The sequence below is a fragment of the Vulpes vulpes genome, chromosome 11 (assembly GCF_048418805.1).
Source record: "Vulpes vulpes isolate BD-2025 chromosome 11, VulVul3, whole genome shotgun sequence".
In the NCBI taxonomy this organism is placed as follows: Eukaryota; Metazoa; Chordata; class Mammalia; order Carnivora; family Canidae; genus Vulpes; species Vulpes vulpes.
In genome coordinates, this window is record NC_132790.1 from 82,890,916 (window position 1) to 82,908,800 (window position 17,885).

The window sequence follows — 17,885 nt, forward strand, 5'->3', positions numbered from 1 at the left end:
AGAAAGAAAAGAAAAGAAAAGCATATACCATATTAACTGTAATAAAAAGTAAGCTGGGGCAATGATATTCATAGAGCATATTTTAGAGCAAATAATATAACCAGAGATGAGCACAATCATTTTATAATGATAAAGGAGTTAATTTGTCAAGAAGAAATAACAAGCCTAAATATTTATATGCCGAAAACATAGTTTTAGAATAGATAAAGCAAAAAATATTGGAAATGCAAAAAGAAATAGACAAATCCATGATGAGGGTCACAGATTTTCACAGCTTTCTCTCAATAAAAGATAGAAGTAGACAAAACGTCAGTAAGGATATGGAGACTTGAACAATATTATCAACAAGTTTGACCTAACTAACATTTATAGACCCTCCAACCTACAGCAGAGTACATACTTTTTGAGTAAATACAAAAAAGTTACAAGATAGATCATACTATAAGGCCACAGACAAGCCTCAAAACATTTTAAGCTGTTAAAATTGTAAAATGTAGGTTCTCTGGACATAAGGAATTAAAATAGAAATCTTTGTATCATTGGGATAGGTAAATATTTTCTAGATACCTTCCCAGAAAAATAGTATAGTGTAAGGTTGAGGGCTGGAGGGCTGGAGGGCTGGAGGGGGAGTGCTGGAAGGAAGTACTCCCCAGAGATTTTGATAGAGTGGTGACTGGAAAACTAGAAGTACAGCATCATCTTGATGGGCATGAAAATTTTGAGGAGTTTGAAAAAAAAGACAAGTTCTGTTTGGGTCAGATTGAGTCTGAGTGGGCATGAAACCTCCTCAAGGAAGTGCAATAGTCAGAAGTACACAACTAGAAACTCAGAAGTGAGGTCCAGAATTCTAAATATGAAAGTTATCAATATGGTTTAAGCTCTAGGAATGTGATGCTCCAGAGGAAAAACAATAGGAAGAGAAGAAAAGTGGGCCAGGGGTGAAGGTGTCCAACCACAGTTGGTCACAGAAGCAGCTACAAGGAGGTAGGCCACATACACAACTACAAGGAGGTAGGCCACATATGCAGCTACAAGGAGGTAGGCCACATATGCAGATGGTATTATTGTGAAAACCAAGGAGAAAATCAAGAGTTTCCAAAAGGAAAGTTTGATCACTGAGTGGTCAGTATCAAATAAAACAGATCAAAAAATGGGAGTAGAGAAAGGTGTTTGCCTTGGGACAAGAATTCATTAATGTACTTTCAGGAGATCAGTCTCAATAGAGTAGGGGAGAACTCTAGAATGCAGAGGAGGGAAAGAGCAAGAGAAAATGAGCCACAGGTGTAGGTCATCCATCCTGCAAGTTTAGCAATGCCTGAAAGAACCCTGCTGCCCAAACACACCAAGCATCTCAACATTTTTTTTATAAATATATTTTTTAAATTTTTCTTTATTTATGATAGTCACACAGAGAGAGAGAGAGAGAGAGAGGCAGAGACATAGGCAGAGGGAGAAGCAGGCTCCATGCACAGGGAGCCCAATGTGGAATTTGATCCCAGGTCTCCAGGATCACACCCTGGGCCAAAGGCAGGCACCAAACCGCTGCACCACCCAGGGATCTCCACATCTCAACATTTTTTAAACCCATCAGGCACTTTCACTTTGTACTCTCTTCCCACTGCCTGGAATCTTATGAGGAAACCATGCATTTCCCTGCTAGTAAACCTTTCCCATTCTGGGAACAGAACCTCTTTTTTTATTAACATGCATCCATCCTTCTAGTCAGAGCAGGTGTTCAGGGGTTGGCCCATGACTACATGAAGAGTTCATTGGCAGATGGGTTTAAATGCTGGAAGAGGGCAGTGTGTCTCTCTTCGTGAGACTGGAAATAGAACTGAGCAAAGAAGAGATGGAGATGAAGAGACAAAGAGAGATGAGAGAGATTGAGATAGAGCCAGAGGTACTTTTAAGGGAAAGGCAGATATTCCCCTAACATTATTTAACCCTCTGTTCCAGTCATGCCTGAAATCATCCCTTCTTCCTTATAACATGAGCTAATACAATTCTTTTTTCCCTTGAGTTATTTTGAATTAAGGTTCTATCACTTGCAACTGAAAAAATCCCAGCAAACAAATGTCCTCCACCCTTTCCTCTCCCCAACTTCTATCACTTAAAAATCTGCTGCCTATCTTTCCAGTAACTAGGAAAATGTTACTTTCTCTGTGATGCCCTTGAGGTGTGCTAATAAACCAGCGAAAGAAAGAAGAAAGAAAGAAAGAAAGAAAGAAAGAAAGAAAGAAAGAAAGAAAGAAAGAAGAGAGAAAGGAAAGAAAGAAAGAGAGAAAGAAAGAGCAAAGTTCCATTTTGCTTTCCATTTGATTTCCATGATGCGAATGCTCCCACGATGGCCAATTTCAAGCCACAAATGTGAAATCACTGAACACAGAGTTGAGAAAAGATAAACAAAATCTGGGTTAACTCCATCACATCTCCCGATTCTCATGACAGAAATAGATATAGGATAGATATAGGGTGGCAGCTATAAGAAGTTGCCTGACCTTGGGGCTCCTGGTTGGTTCAGTCAGTCAAGCATCAGACTCTTGATTCTGGCTTGGGTCATGATCTCAGGGTCGTGAGATTGAGCTCTGCATCAGGCTCCATGCTCAGCAGGGAGTTTGCTTGAGATTTTCTCTCTCCCTCTGCCCCTCCCACCCTCTCAAATAAATAAATAAATCTTTTTTTTCCTCTTTTTTTTAAAAGGAAGGAAATTTCCTGACCTTGATAGTACATACTAAGTACAAAAGTCTCTGAGGATATCATTTCCTGAATCAGCCCAATGAAGCCCACTTGTCCTTGTTCTGTTTTCTCAACTGATCTGACTTTCCACCAACCTCACCTATGCTTCTGCAGGTCAGTGCTTACTGCTATCCCAATGCAGACATTGTGCCTTGGTTACATTCTTGTCCCAGTGCTCAACTGAGTGTCCCCATGACAAGAACTGCATCTCCTCAGGGCTGGACTTAGGGTGACAGTAAACACTTATGGGCTGAGGAAGGTAGCTCTAGTAACAGTGGAGCCAAGTGAAGGTAGAAGAAGCCTATGCATATATGAAGGCAGGGCTGTTTTTAATGGAGAGGGAAATAATGGGAAATAATTTAAAACTCTGGAAAAGGTAGGAGGTGCTTCAGAAGCTAGGAGAGGTTAGTCGGAGGAGGCAAGATGGGGGATTTATTAGGGAATAATGACAATCTGGGCATGGCCAAGAAATATGCCAAAGTGAGGAGGGGATAAATGCAGAAAATTGTTCCCCCTTCTTCCAGGGAAGTCAGGGACAGGAAGGAGGAGACAGAGGCTGGGGCTGGGATCAAAACATTGGGTCTGGGAGAGCTATAGGGATTCAAGACAGACCAGAGCAAAGCTTCAGCCCAGATAAGGAGCAGCTTCAAATTCAGCCATTCCCACATGTGCAGTTCTGCACCATGTTCAACTTCATGATTTCTAGCAATGACCCATGAACCATACTTAAAGCTGTAATTACTCTCTGAGAATAAAGGGCTGGGCACTTATCCTTCTCTTCCTCCAAACACGTCTCATTCTCCTGATTTACTTTTCCAGGGCCTTGCCTGACAATGCTTCCGGAGCAAGTACTCAGGGCTGCCATGGCCAGCCAACGGGGGCGGCAGGGGAGAATTAAACCCAGCCAACTGCAGCAAGCCGGGAGTTACACCACGTTGCCCTGACAACTAATGGGCAGAGCTCGGGAGAGATAGATGGAGATGGCTGAGGTCAATGGGTAATAAAATCCTAGTTAAAGGCTGGTTTTTCTCTCCTTCATTTCTGCTGATATAAATATGAGGAAAAAAAGGAAAAAGATAATTGGGAGGCAGATTCCCTTAGAGATGTGCCAGGCAGGAACTGCAGATTCTAAACATAAGGCCCTGGGCTGGACTGAGGGTCACACGAGGACATATCTAAAGCTTCAAAGATCCTGTGCAGAGATGATGGCCTCAAAACATAAACCAAAAGCAATGGGAAGGAGAAAATCAAGCTTTTACTGAGCACCTACTGTGTACAGAATATGGCCCTAGGAAGAGAATATAAACAAGAAGCTTCAAAAGACAGCACAGGCTCTGGCAGTGCAGCCTTAGATCTCATCTCTGACATTTACTGCCCAAGGAACCCAGCCAGGCCAGATACCAGATACCAGCTCTATCTAAGTCTGAGTCTGTGTAACAGAGATAACAGTCTTTGTCTCACAGGGTTGTTGGGTGATTGAAGAGATAATGAGCATAAAGTAGGCAGCATAATCCTGGCTTGTGGTCAGCACTGAATGAAAGGCAGCCCATAGTAATTGCTGACATCACTGAGCCCCTACTGTATGCAAGCACCATTCCCAATGCTCTACTCACACGTTCTCATAACACTCCTATGGGACAGCTCCGCTACATTATCTATTTTACAGATGAAGAACCAAGGCACAGAGAAGTTCAGTAGCCTGCCCAAGATCACACAGGCAGTCAGCAGTGAAGCCTGGCTTGCACCAGGCCATCTGGCTCCAGAACCTGGGCTATAGCCACATCAATAACACAGAATTCTCATTAAAAATGGAGAAGCAAAAGGAATATTGACAGACTATTTACATATCTGTGCACACACTCACACAAATAATAGTTCTGGAAGGATACACAATTTAAAAATTATAATGTTGTTTGCCACTGGGGAAGAGAAAGACAAAGAAGGGAGGATTTTTACTCTATATTTACTGTGGATTTTGAACCATGGGAAGGAATTGCCTGTTTTAAAAATGAATAAATTAAATTTAAATTTAAAAATAGAGGAATAGGGCACGAAAGGCCATTTTCAATATATTTATTTCTGCAAGCATTTATTCCTGACATGATGGTGAAGGAAACAGGCTCGTGGACAGGTGACTGCAGAACATGCTGATAAATATCCACGTATGTGAGTATAATATGCTCTGCAGGCCCTGAGGAGAACCTGGAAAATTCTCCACATAGAAAGTCTGGGAGGGGGATCCCTGGGTGGCGCAGCGGTTTAGCGCCTGCCTTTGGCCCAGGGCGCGATCCTGGAGACCCGGGATCGAATCCTACGTCGGGCTCCCGGTGCATGGAGCCTGCTTCTCCCTCTATGTCTCTGCCTCTCTCTCTCTCTCTCTCTCTCTCTCTGTGACTATCATAAATAAATAAAAATTAAAAAAAAAAAAAAAAAGAAAGTCTGGGAGGCCTGGAAAAGGAGGAAACTCTAAGATGAGCTCTTTCCAGAACCCATGGCCTTGAATCAAGTCACATATGAAATAATAGCCTATGTTGATAAGCCTTACTGCGAGACACGGTACTAGGCCCTTCACACAGATGATGCAACTGAATTCAGGCAACATTCTTTTGAGGTGGGTACCATTACCATCATTTCTATTTTTCAGGTGCAGAATTGAAACTTGCACAGGGAAGGGCACACAGCTAGGTGATGGAACTGAGATTTGAAGGCAGCCTTTACCAGAAACCACTGCTTCTCACCTTAATCCTCTAATGGCAGCCCCTAAAGAGACTGAGGAATGATGGAGTATGCGAGGGTGGCACCTGAAGGCACAGAGTCCCTGCTGAGAGTCTAGGCAGTAGGTGGGTTGTGGCCAGGCATGCTATCAGGGAGGCAACACCAGGTGGAGAGTCAATCCAGAGTCCCCATTGTGTGATGCCAAGGCCTGTTTCTCTGGGCATTAATTTCTGTCCCTGAAGAACAAGGAAATAGAAGAGATGCTTTCTCAACATTGTCACTACTAATCCTATGAAAAAAAATTTTTTCTGGTTGCCTTTTAGGTTTTATGACTATAGGCCTGATGGGTTCTGTCCTTAGAAAGTCCATCTGATCCTAGGACTGCAGTTGTCCCTTCAACTCTGCAGCTGCCCCTCAGACCTCCCTTGAGCAGCACCTACTGGGTGCAAAGAGCTAGCTAGCTGCAAAAGAAATAGAAGCCTGGCCCCTGCTCTGGTGGGGTGGAGGGGCTGCCAGGTCCTTATTGCCTAATTGAGAAACATCCACAGAAAATAGTGCAAAAATCACATGGCTGCACACGAACCCATTGCAGGCAGCACACACAAGGCTGAGGCCAAACCCCCAAGCGCTCCTTCTTAGAACACCTGGGTGCTGCTCTGCAGAGAAACTTCGTGCTGGGTTTAGCAGGTGCAAATGTAGCTTTAATGAGAATAGGTGGAAGGACATCACAGGTGTTCACGGGAGTGAGAGAGATAAGAACAAGACCCCAGCCCTATTCTAGGCTGTACCTGAGAGGGATGGGAAAGAATCCTGATAACAGGCCCAGGAGGAGGCAGATAGGGCAACTCAATGCAGGCCTAGGGAGTTTCAAGCTCCATAGGAAAAGGAATGGAGACTCAGTGGAGTTTCTTAAGAGAGGAAATAGCTTGATAAGAATCATCTGCAAAAAGATTATTTAAGAGCTATTCATGTCCTAAATGGATGACAATCAAAGTGTCTGAGCAGAAACCCAAATTACATAAATCTAATCATAAGGAGGAATATTTAAAACCAGGGAAGTATACAATGAACACATCCTATACTTCCTGCTCTGTTCAGGATTCCTGCACACCAGCATTTCAAAAGTACCATAATACTCATAATACTCATTTCGGAGAATGAAAATAGGTATTACACATATATGTGTATGTATGTATGTACATATATGTTACTAATGTTTATGTATGTATATATATACGAGATATATATCCAATTTAAAAAATTAATACTAGCTAACTATAAGCCAGACACTATTTTAAGGTGATCCACAAACATCCTTTTATTTAATCCTCTCGACAACCTCACCCCTAGAGTAGGTGCCATTAACATTCCCATTTCACAGATGAGAAAACTGAAGCATAGGTAACATTAGTAACTTGCCCAAGATCCCTATGGAAGAGTACAAGTTTATTCCAGACAGTCTGGCTCCCAATCCTGTGCTCCTAACCATCAGATTATACCACTTGTCACAGTTTAGAAACACCAGGTTAAACAAAATTGAACTGTTTTCCATTCCAGGAGATTTCTCAAAGCCTTTCCTTTTTTTTTTTTTTTTTTAAAGATTTATTTATTTATTTATTTATTTATTTATTTATTTATTTATTTATGAGAGACACAGAGAGAGAGAGAGAGGCAGAGACACAAGCAGGCTCCATGCAGGGATCCTGATGCGGGACTTGATCCTGGGACTCCAGGATCATGCCTTGGGCCGAAGGCAGGCGCTAAACCGCTGAGCCACCCAAGGATTCCCTCAAAGCCTTTCCTGATCCTTGCCACTTCAGTTGTGACTCAAACCCAGTTGACAAAGCCTGGGAGAAGCTGAGGATGTGAGAAACCCCACAAGGCACCCATAAAAGCGGGAGACATTACTTTCATTCCTGCTTCATGGTGAACATTGGGAGTTAGGGAAGAAGACAAGTCACCAGGGGGAGAAGAGAGCTACCATAGCTATTCTGGGCACGTAAGAATGAACAGGAGATGGGAGCAGTTGAAGCAGCAATTATTTCTCTAGGTGATCTCTTCTTCTGTGACAGAAGTCAGACACTGCTCTACCTGGATCATGGGGAGGAGGTCCCAAGAGTTCCAAGTCCAAGGACCCTGGGAGGATCCAGAGTGGTGGTAAGGTGGGCAGGGGCAGAAGCTAATAATTACTACCCATTACAGAAATACATCACTATTTTAACAACCAGCCCTTGTTACCAGTACACTTTCATGTGTTCAGCTCTTGACCATTTCCAAAGCTCTCAATCTCATTTGATTGATGGAACAACTCTGAGCTCTCAGCAGGACAGAACTTCATCATTCTCATTTAACAGATTAGGAACCTGGGACTCAACCAGTGAGTAAAAGAAATGGCTCTAGAATGAAGTCAATCTGATACTCACAATATGGCCACAAAACTGAGATTCCTTTCCACCCCAAGGTTTGTCCTCAACTGAGGCATGATTGCCTTATGGGAAGCAGTGGCCCAAGGGGTATGCAGTTCTGCCCCAGCCGTGTCACTTTCTAGATGTGCAACCCAACCAAGTCCCTTTACTCCTCTGGATACCATGTCTTCATCTGATAAGTTTTATGTGCACTGGCTCCCAATTGGCAAGGAAATTATGGAGGTTAAAGACATAATGTCAGACAGCCCCTGGCCCAGGAAGTGACACACAGAGAAAGTAATCACACAAAGCTCAGTTCCCTCTCTGAGAAAAGGTCAAGTTCACGCAAACTGGAAGCACTCAGTCAACAGGAGGAGACAGGTTCTGTAACTGTTCTACATCCACTGGCCCCCTCTGGCACCAGCATCCCAATGGTCCTTTGGGAACTGGCCTATCCTCAGCTGTGCTTCACCTCATCCCCTGCTCAGAGATGAGCACATGACCTGGTCAGCCAATTAAAGTTTTCTATCCCAAGGCTACAGTGATTGGTTCAGAAATGGACACATGACCCAAATCTAGCCATGAGATTCATTTTAGGTTTTATATTGAAACTGTAGGTAAATAGTTCCCCTTCTACTGGACTTGAAGCTGGTAGAGCATAAACCTAGGCATAGGGTCCTGGGACCCGCCACACACTACCACGTGGACAGAACCTACATGTGATCCAACAGCAGGGGTGGCAGAGAGACCAAAAGGACACATCCCAACAGCACTGAGTGCTTAAAGGCGGCCATGCCTCTGAGTTAGGTGTGTGCTAAAAGGTCCATTTTTACTTAACTTAGTTAAATAAATTCCATAATCCTACATAACTGATGAAAAGGAATACAGGGTTAATACTGAACAGTATGGGCAGCCTAGGTGGCTCAGCGGTTTAGCGCCGCCTTCAGCCCAGGGTGTAACCCTGGAGACCCGGGATCAAGTCCCATGTCGGGCTCCTTGCATGGAGCCTGCTTCTCCCTCTGCCTGTGTCTCTGCCTCTCTCTCTCTCTCTCTCTCTCTCTCAATCTGTGTGTGTGTGTGTGTGTCTCATGAATACATAAATACAATCTTAAAAAAAAATACTGAACAGTATGTGTGTGTTGTGCTGGAGAAGAGGGTTAGACAGTGCTTACATACAGGTAAGAAAAGACAAAACACTAGAAACCTATACCCGGCAATTTTCTGCTGTACCCAGTACCCTCACATGAACACATTACATACTCCCCTACACATGAACAGACCCACATCCCACATATACATACACAGGCACACACCACACCCTCACACATAACAATGCCCACATATGCACTTGGCCTCAGAGATCAATTAATCAAGACAAGGCCTTTCCGGCTCTGTTCTGCTCCCTGTCTCATTGCTTCCATCCACAGCCCACCACTGCAGGAGGGCCACATGGTGTGCCATCCCCCTCTGGGCCTGCAAGTCTCTCACTAGAAATCTCTCCCCCTTTGCTCCCTGACTGCCATGCCTCCCCCTCCTCTCAGCCCCACAGAACAGCTCTCCTACCTCAAAAAGCTGTCCCTGACTCATCCCACTCCATCCTTGCCAAGTTCCCGTCACCACTTGGCTATTTTGCACTTCTACAGAAGGAATAATTTGCACTTCACCCTGTATGGTTTATACATATTTTAACATTATTTTAGAGGCAGCATATTGAGGGGGGTGAAGAGGCTGGAGCCAGACCAGGCTGGGTTCAAATCCAAATGCACCTTCACACACTGTGGGACTTTGGGCAAGCAGTACCCATGCTTTGACTCTCAAGTCCCTCATCTGTGGATTGGGGATTTGACCACTATCCATGATACTTCCCTTTGAGCTTCTTACCAGGAAAGAAAAAGAGAAGACATGAACGTTTTCGTTAAACAGAAAAGAGGTGTCCGTGTCAGTGGTGAAGATGGGCATGTCTGTGGCAGTGTGGCAGCATTGTAACCTCCTGATGGCTCACTCCTGACCCCTTTGCCCTGCCCTCCTCCAGGCAGCCTCCTCTGTTGGATGTACTGAAGAGCCCCTCAGCAGGCTCACCAGTTAGCTGGCTCAAGCCACCACATGCTGTGAGCCTGTGGGCCCAGGGAGTTACTGACTCTCAGCCACCTGGTGGCGATAAAAGGCTGAGCTTCCCTCCTAAAATCTGTTTGGCTTGGACCCTTGGAGCCAGGAATACACACTGGAGCTGAAAAAGACACTTCTACCGTCTGCCCTTCACCTTGCTGGCTCTCCATTACTGCAATAGGAATTGCCAAACTAAAGAGAGAACGTGTTTGTGTGACTTTGGTCTGGAGAGAGATGGACACATGGTTGGCCAAGGAAATGAAGACACCAACAATCTATTGCCAGTACCATGCAGGTGACCAGCTGGTGCTGTCCCATGGGACCAGCTGGTCATGACTAGAGCGGAGTCTTTTGTCTCCACCTAAGGAAAGACACAGCTTGTAGATACTATGAGCTGGAGGAAGGAGGGTTTGGTTCTCAAATGTGTCTGCATTTATATTCATTCACTCACTGGTTCCTGAATTCTTTCATTCAACAAACAAGAATCGGGTGCCTGCTCTGTGCCAGGCATTGTACTCAGAGCTGGAGGTGCAAAAATCAAATGAAACCTAGTTCTCTGTTCAAAGGAAACCCACATATAGTGAAGGAGGCAGATAATTAAATCCACTACTGTGAAGTGAGGTGATGAGTATTATGACAGAAAGTAGAACAGGAGGGGTTTACCCTAGCCTCAGGGATTCAGGGCAGGCTTGAGGGAGGTGAGCTGATGCTTGAACTAAGTCAGAAGTTGGAGGTGGCAAAGGGTAGAGTAGGAAGAGATATAAAATAGAGACCCTTCCCAAAGGGGATTCTAATCTAATCTTGCTGAGTAGGAGCTGGGAGATGAGGAAGAGGAGGAGAGCTCAAGACACATGGCAGATGCACAGAAGTACGGAAGAGCAAAATTAACTGAGGATTGGCAAGTAGATCGTGATGTCTGGAGCCAGGGGCCCTGGGAGAGAGGAGAGAAGGGTCTCAGTCGGCCTTGTGTGATGAGCTAAGGAGTTTAAGCTTTCTTCTAAAATCAGGAGACAGCCCCTGAAAGGACATGACATGATCACATATAAAATTTCCAAGTAGTGCTTTTTGGGAATCAGGAGTTGCTGTTAGACTTCACCAAATAGAAAAGCACAAACAAGATCAGGGAAATCCTCAAGAGTATGGTGGAAAAGCTGCGAAGGAGAACCCATTTTCCTGGTTTGCTTCCTATACCTGAAACCTCTCCTCTTTTCTTTCTTCCTCTACTGACCTCTACGTTTTGGTTTTCCTTGGGATTCTATCCTGGGTCCTTCTTGGGCTTTGCCTCACTCTGTGAGTGGGTCTCACAGTGTGGGCCAGGGACCAGCAGCATCAGCACCAGTTGGAGATTTGTTAGAAATGCAGAATCTTAGGCCACACGCAGACCTACAGAATCAGAAACTTTGAAGGTGGGGACCAACACTCTATGTTTTAACAAGCTCTGCAGGTGATTCTACTGTATTCTTAAGTTTTAGGACAACAGAGTTGCCCCAACCATGGCTGCACATTATAATCACCCGTGATGCTGTTAAAAAAAAAAACAAACTCAAAAGCCTGGGTCACATCACAGATGAACTGAGTCAAAGCCCAGGGACTGGGGATTCTAATGAGCTTTTGGAGTTGAGGAAAAAAACCATTGGCCCAGAGTAGTGCTTCTTGGACTTTAATGTGCAAATGAATTCCCTAGGGGTCTTGTTAAAATGCAGACTAATTCAACCCAGGCCTGGGGTGGGACCCAAGATTCTGCTTTTCTAATAAGGAGATGCCAGTGCTGCTAGTCTACAGACCTCACTTTGAGGTCCATAAGGCCTTTCACAGTCTCCTTGGACCATCAACTTCAACTACCACCTGTATATTAGTAACACTCACTACATCTAGTCTCCCTTGGTCTTGAACTCCTAACCTGTAAGAAAGGTTTCCAGTTGAAGAACTCGGCCGAACCTCAAACTCAACCCTTCCCTAATTGACTTTATCCTGTCTATCCTCCGCCAAAATTATACCTACACTGCATGCTCATCATCCCATTGACTCAATCAGCCAAACCAGGCAGGGTGATATCCTGAAGCCAAAGTAAGACAAAGTTTTAAGAAGGTATTGCTTGAAGAGGGCAACCCCAAAGCCCCAGACACTTGCCCCACTCTCTTTCCTGGGAATTCTGCCCCCCTGCAAAGGACCCACTTTCTTGTATTTGTGGGATTCCCAAGGGAGCCCTTGAGTGTGCTTTGCCAAGTCCTTGAGGGCTCTGTCACTACTGAGGATGATGACAAAGTCCCAGGATACTTTGGGGGAAGGTGACAATGACAACGTTCTTTAACTTAATTATACTTCCTTGTGTAGTACAGCCAGTCATTGCCTGAGCTCAGACTCCCCAGCTCTGCAGGATTTCTGAGGGTGGCCTGCAGGTGGCCCCACCAGTCCACCCCTGGCAACTGTGAGCACAGCCCTGTCTGTGACATGGCCCGTTGGCCCTAATTCCTTCCACTCAGGGCCTCCAACCACTTTTCATGCACCACAGTTTCAAGGCCCTGTTCTCAGGGCATCCTTTCCTATGGGTTCTTGACTTAGCATCTATATTCATTTCCTAGGGCTGCTGTAACAAATTACCACAGATTGGACGGCTTGAAAAAACAGAAATTCCTTCTCTCTGTGTTGTGGAAGCCAGAAGTCCAAAATCAAGGGATCTGCCAGGCCACTCCTTCCAAAGGCTCCAGGAGATAATGCTTGCTTCTTCCAGCTTCTGGTGGCTCCTGGTATTCCCTGGAGGTAACAGTTGTAACTCCAATTTCTGCCTCTGTCTTCATATGACCTTCTTCCTTTGTCTCTCCACCTGTCAAATCTTTCTTTCCTTTCTCTTAAAAGGATATCAGTCAATGGATTTAGAGCTCACCCTAAATCCAGGGTGATCTTATCCCAAGATTCTTAGCTTACTTACATCTGCAAAGACTCTATTTCCAAGTGAGGCCATAGATACCAGAGGTTAAGAGTTGGGCATATCCTTTTGAGGAAGCATGATTCAAGTCACTACCGTGTCCATCTCTGTTAAAATATAGTGACCAGAAGAAAGCTCAATACTCTACTTCCCAGATATGAATGAAGGGGTACACACCCTCATTTCCTGTCTTGTGAATGCCATGTTATTAATGCAGCCTAAAATTGTGTCCCTTCATTCTCACCTCCTGTCACCTCTGATTGATCTCATTACTGATAAACTGCATGCAGACAAAGTCTTCCCCACCTGGCATTTGTGCAATTGGTGCTTTTGAACCCAAATATAAAAGCTTACATATATCTCTATTAACTTTCATCTTATTGGTTTCAACCTGCATTCTAGACTGTCAAAACCACTTTGAATCGCCATTGTATTTTCAATTGCAGAATTTTCCTTTCCAACTTTCTATTATCTACAAATTCAATAAGCATGTCTGAGGCATGCAGAAGGGAAGAAACCCTGTGCTCAGGAGTCAGAGAGCAGGACACTAGTCTTACCCTTCTACATAACTATAGGAAAATTCTGTAACTTCTCTGGATCTCAATAAGATGACTTCCATGGTCTCTGCTAGCTCAGAATTCTATAACTACTCAAGTGTTTAAAAGTCCTAGCCCTGGAAGCAAGAAAACCTCTTTGTTTAAAGCCCAGCTCTGTGACATATAGGGTGACCTTGAACCAGCCACATACCCTCCCTCTGCATCAGTTTCCTCACCTGTGAAATGGGTGATGTTAACAATATCAGTGTTAATAATTACACGATTATACTGTATACATATATATTACATATTATATATAGGCATATGGTTATAATAAATACATAAGTATAAAGTACATAGTAATCATAGTATCTACCTCATGAGGTTGTTAGAAGAATTAAATTAATGGATTCACATAAGGCGCTCTGCTTATGCCTGGCATATAAATAAGCACTCAGTGAATGTTAGCTATTTTATTCCAGACAAGCAATTAGAACAAAATTAATAGGACAGGACTATGATAGAATAAGATAGAATCAAAGAGTGAATCCTGTAAATGTTCTCTGGAAATACAGTGGCCAGATGTCCTGATTTTTGAGGCACGGTCCTGTTTTAGTCCTGTTGTCCCAATGTAATTGCTAACAGCGCCCTGTACGAGACACAGGTGTGTGTGTGCGTCACAGATGCCCACTCAAGGAAGGACTTGCTGGCTCCCTGTGAAGAGCAGTTACCTGGCAATCTAGAGGGTTACATCCTTCAGGACCACTTCAGCTTCTGAACCAAAGGCAGTCAGTCTGGTCAATGGTGGTGGAGCAAGGGTCCAGCTCTTTCCATTCAACACAGGATTCTAATGGTCAATATTTTCCCCAGAGCTCCCCATTGGAATGACGGAGACTTGGCTAGGTCTGCACTGTAATTTCACAGCTCTCCCCATCCAATCCCACTTCCTCCTCCTCTTCCTTTCAAAGGTCTTACTCCCCAGTGAAACATTTGCCCTCCTAACTCCCTCTCAGTGCCTGCTTGCTGGAGGACCCAGCTAACACAAGCCCCTCTCGTTCTCAAAAAGTGAACTCATTTAGATGATAAATTATATGCTCACACTTAACTTTGCTCCTGCCCCACTTCAACCATCAGGGCTCCCCCAGTGATAAAATTATATACAGCAGTGACACCTGGGGGGCTCAGCCAGTTGACTCTTGATATCGGCTTATGTCATGAGCTCAGGATCATGAGATCGAGCCCAGCATTGGGGAGTCTGCTTGAGTTTCTCTCTCTCCATCGCCCTCTGTCCCTCCCCTACACTCAACACACATGTGTAAACACACTCTCTCTCTTAAATAAATAAATAAATAAATAAATAAATAAATAAATAAATCTTTTTTTTTTTTAAAGAATTACATGCAGCACACATTTTACTATCTTAATCACAGATGTAACATGAGACTGCAAAGTCTCTAACTTGATCCAGACAAGGTCACATAGGGATCCCACTTCTGCTGACCTATCGGAGATAGCATTACTAACTCTGACCAAAATATGAGGTTAATTTGACAAAAGTCAGTGAATCCATAGTTAAGTTCAAATGATCACATCTTTCCTATGTTTTACCAAACCAGGTATCTAATACTCCAATGTAGAAATTTCTCTGGCTTCCCAGTCTGTGGCCTTGGTTTACATCTCCCAGTTCTCTCAGCAGGGTATATGGTTTGCTCTGGCTGGAGGCTTTCATTGCCTCCTTACCCTTCTCAGTCCTCAGCACCATCTCTGCACCTTCATCTTTGTGGTTCTGCATTTACAGCCTGCAGGGAGAACTGGGTACTTGCAGGCTCCTGGATGCACGGCCCATCTTGACAGCCCTTCCCTGGGTACACAAAGGCTGCCTCTTGATGGACCTCTGTATGTCTACTTGCATGAGCCCCCAGGTCCCCCAACTCCATCCTGTGTTCAGCCTGCACTCCTCTCTCCCCTGCCCCTCTGATCATCCAGGCTACTTCTGGGGCCCAGGTAAAGCCCCATCCCTCCCTGTGAGGCCTTTCCTGCCCCCAGAATGAGCCATGGTGACTCAATACCATAGATCCAGTCCAGCAGACTTGACCAACCCTTTCCCTGCAAGTCACTCATCTTACTGGATGGCTTTTCTGCCATCCTGGCTATGTTCCCTGACTCCCAGCATTCTCCTGTCAGTCTGAGGCCCTGCTCACTGAGGGCAGGCAGCCCATGGGTCCAACTTGCCCCAGTGGAAGAATGGTCCAGAGGATGAAGGCATTTTCTGCCCCTAAACTCTCCATAAGCTCCTTTTCTTGAGGGAAGGTAGTTCTGCAAGATTAAGGGCTTCCTTTTACATTGGTACCAGCCACACTGTCCTCCGGTCTCACCACACCTAGAGCCCAGAGAAATGGTCTGGCATCCTAACTGTCTGCAAGCTGAGACATTAAACCATTAGTAGGGGCTCTGGGTCCAGAGCAGAGGGGAGAAGGAAGGCTGAGAAGTTTAATGATCGACTTCCTGCTGGGTTGAAATTACCTCAAGAACATGGGGTAGCATTCACACATTCCTGCTTCCTTTTTGGCAGGCACCAGCAGTTCTCTCCCCCAGAGACTCACTTACTTTGCTATCCACAAAGACATTCCTTCTAGCCTTCCTAATCTTTCTCATTCATTCACTCATTGTGTGCCTTCTGTGTGCGAGGCAGAGTTGGGCTCTCAGCCTCAGACTACAGGGCCCAGGATCTAACTACCCTATTGCTCTCTGAAAGCATCTTGGTGCTTTTCCTCCTCCCTTCCAATCTTAAATCACCTGCTAGCAAGTGTATCACCAGACACCCCATCAGAAGAGCCTGAGGGAATCATTCTTGAAGACAGAGTGACCGTGGCTCAGTAATAATATTCATTCGTTTATTCATTCAGAGTGAATATTTCTCAGGTCCTTGTTATGTGCCAGGCACTGTGCTGACACCTGGTATACCGCTGAGCAGGACAGACATCACCCCTGCAGAGACTAGTATCTGAGGGAGACTTAAGCAAATAGACCCATGAAGAAGTTTATTACCACGAATGGAGAAAAGTGCTTGGAAGGAAAATAACAGGTTGTGAAACACAGAGAATACAGGATTGGCTGGTAGGGGCAGGTCTCTTAAAGCTGAGCTCTGAGGGATGGTCAGCGCTGACTGGGACAGGATGGTGTGACCTCTCACTCCCTACCTGCCTTCTTCCCCCACCTTCCACCTTGTTTGAGACCCAGAGTGGAGAGCCTCCCCCAGCCACTGCCTGGAGGACTCCCTCCTCATTTCAAAGTCCTGATCTCAACCAGGGGATAGGATTATCTCCAACCTCGGTTTTATAGCATTACTTGTTTTCCAAAGAGCCAGCTCATGGCATCTGCGGAAGTGCTCTATCGGGCCCAGGAGAGAGGGCTACCGGCAGCGGCCCAGCCCCCAGCAGCCGAGGAATGCCGCACCAGGACAGGAGCACAGCCTCCTTCCAGACAGGGGCTTTGGAATGGCTGCATTAAGAATGATTGTGGCAATAAAGTTCTATTAGCCATCTGGAACAATGGTGCACTCTCCAGGGCCAGGCGCTCAGTCGCTGATGGCTGCAGACAGATGTGCACAGAGAAGGGCTCCAAGGGACGGGAGCTGGTGACTGTCTGGGATGGAGGTCAGTTAGAGGGGGACCCCAGCCATGGCCAGTCTGAGTAGCAGGGCACCAGAGTACTACAGCCAAAACACCTGGATGAATTCTGTTTCCATCTTAGATAAGATCCCCAAGAAAAATGTTAGGGTACTATCATTTAGAAAACAGCTTGCCTATTCTCGCATAAATGTGAAAGATACAAATGAAGTATCCAAGATAATTAACAAGAAAGCTCCCTTCTCCTCCCAAAGCTGTTCTCTGACTCTCCCACGAGGGCAACCTGACCTGGGAGTCAGACAAACCCAGGTTCAAACTCGGGCATGGTCACTTAACTGGCTGTGTGACCCTGAGGCTCACATGGAATATCTGAACTTCAATTTCTCACATGGAAAATGAATGCAATGATCTGTCTCTTCACTGGCTTCTGGATGGAGCAAGTGGAGTGCTTAGCTACACACACAAACACACACACACACACAGCTCCTAAGGAGCCCTTTTAGGGCTACAGTCTTGGCCAAAAGTGGATGGGAATGCAGTTGGGGCTGACAGTGAGGGAGAAGCACAGAGAGCCCTGATACCCTGAGCCCATTTCAGGTACCTCTGTCCCACAGTTTATGGGGACGGTTATTCTTTGGCCATGTGCTTCCAGCCCTCACCTCACCAGAGTGAATTAACAGGAGCATAAACACAGGTGTCACTATGATTTATGGAGTAATTAATAAACAATTAAGGTGTCTTGGAGCACAATTATGCATTTTATTTCAGCTGCCTTGTGTGGCAACGACTTGGCTTACCCACAGTCAGGGCTGAAGATAGCGCCTGGCCTGTG

The 17,885-nt window shown here is 45.1% G+C and overlaps 1 long non-coding RNA gene across 7 annotated transcripts in view; it reads right to left on the reverse strand.

Moving 5' to 3' along the window:
• Positions 1–17,885, reverse strand: part of LOC112932568 (uncharacterized) — a 425,597-nt gene that overhangs the window by 289,105 nt on the left and 118,607 nt on the right. The window lies entirely within an intron of this gene.